This window comes from Zophobas morio, unplaced genomic scaffold, assembly GCF_036711695.1.
Source record: "Zophobas morio isolate AGI-343-1 ecotype UQ-CSIRO unplaced genomic scaffold, CSIRO_AGI_Zmor_V1 ptg000070l, whole genome shotgun sequence".
NCBI classification, from domain to species: domain Eukaryota; kingdom Metazoa; phylum Arthropoda; class Insecta; order Coleoptera; family Tenebrionidae; genus Zophobas; species Zophobas morio.
The window spans coordinates 86,091-87,934 of NW_026972175.1; the positions used below are offsets into that span (position 1 = coordinate 86,091).

Below are 1,844 nucleotides of genomic sequence, written 5' to 3' on the forward strand. Positions count from 1 at the left end.
TATAAATCAGCTATACGTCCGCTGGCGACTTTATTGTTTGTGTCTAATCCTCTAAAAAGCATACGAAACGACTTGCAAATACTACAGAATGCGTTCAATTTAGGTTTGTTACAATTAGTCTCACAGAGTGCATAACTTTGAGTGTATTCCGTACCATATTTTGATAAATTTCACGTACTGACTTACCAGAACCAGTATTACTTTAACGATTTAATAATATAAACCCTTATGAATGACTCTCGCTGGTATACCAAAAACTCGCGGCCTAAAAAGTACTTAGATTTATAAATAGGAAATATTGCTAAGATACTAAGATTAAAACTAATTCATTATGCTAAACTATAAAGGCTAAAATTAAACTATGGTGATATATTATTGTTGTCCTTTAATTATGCTTCTGATTTGATCTTGATTTGTCCAGTTTTTTGCTGTTATAATAGAGCGTCGTTCTTGTCGATGTACTCTATTTAAATTGATTATAATATTGATTAGTGTTATTTCCATTGTACAAGTAACTTTACTGAGCTAGTCAAAAATATCCTTACTCCTTACTGCTTAATCCTTTTCCCTTTGTAGTAAAGGAACGCAAAGTAAACTCGAGAAGCAGGGAAAGTTAACCTTTTAAGTCATCTAGTATAGAGAAGATATTAGTTGCATTTACTTTTCTTATTAACAATATTAATAATTACTACTTTCACTTTATTATTATTATTTTCTGCGTTTTTTTAATCACTTCCGTGATAGATTCAACTTTACCATCTCGGTGCAAATAAAAGTTTCTTATGAACCACGGGGCATTAGTCCACAGTCGAAGAAAATACATTGTAGGGCTTGTAGCCTATTTAAAAGGCTCAGAAGAGGCAATCCAAGCGGAAGGCGCATGTCGAGGTATACATCTTAACATTTATATATAGAAGCAGCTGGTTATGAAAGTTTAACGCTCTTTTAGCACAGAATAAAACATTACTAATAATTCTAAGTTGGCTAGCTAAGTAGTCTACTAAGTGAGCGTATTTCCGTATTTGCTGTCAGAATAGTTTTTATATAATTATGCTTCGCTTTGTCTTTCCAAAATATATTATTGTTTAGATTTTTAAATATTACTTGATAACTAATAATTGGTCCTTTAAACAACTTGGTTATCTTATAGGCCATGACTTAAACACCCTCTAAACGTTTAGCCCTTGTTTTAGTCCTGTAACCTAAAAATATTACCTAGATGACATAGCTAGTCCTCAAAACCAACGTCAACTTCACTTATGAAGGCGCTGCCATAACCAAAAAGAAGAATGAAGCTAAAAAATGTAGTGCTTATTCTTAGTTCAAGAAAGTCAAGTCTAGTAGTTAAAGTATAAGCAACTCCTCTAAGCAAACTAATCAAGCGCGCACCAGGGGCTGGTGAGAGCTGGTAAGAAGGAAAAAAATTGTTTTTGCTTATTAAAACAAATAAGCTTTTTATACGTACAGAAGTAAACAATATTAGACCAATAGTAATGAAGAGCGTGAAGTAGTTTAAATCTTTTAGCTTCATGGTCATAGAGCTAATAATAACATTCACTCTGAAGATCTCTTTCTTTGCGCCCCTCGATACTCCAGCAGAGGATTTTGTTCATCCACAACAGATAAATGATTTCCAAACAGGAATAACTTGCTGCAGTCACCGAAAAGTTCTAGATGGTAGCGCAAGGTAAGCGCTCAAGTTGGTAAGATTGTAGCATCTAAAAGATAGGACAAAGCGTTGGCGCAGGCGCTAAGGAACGAGGGCCGCTACAAGAGATCCCCTTATACGTAGAAACGGTGATTGATTATTATAGTAAAAAATACTAAATCGGAAGTTAGACCTA

General features: G+C 34.0%; 1 long non-coding RNA gene across 1 annotated transcript; it reads right to left on the reverse strand.

Annotated features, from left to right (window-relative positions):
* Positions 1 to 377: 377 nt before the first annotated feature.
* On the reverse strand, positions 378 to 854 carry LOC135143677 (uncharacterized). The gene is made up of 3 exons (XR_010282877.1): positions 757 to 854; positions 546 to 630; positions 378 to 463 (listed from the first exon to the last, which is right to left on the reverse strand). It is a non-coding gene; the product is annotated as an uncharacterized LOC135143677 (long non-coding RNA).
* Between the last annotated feature and the right edge of the window lie 990 nt (positions 855 to 1,844).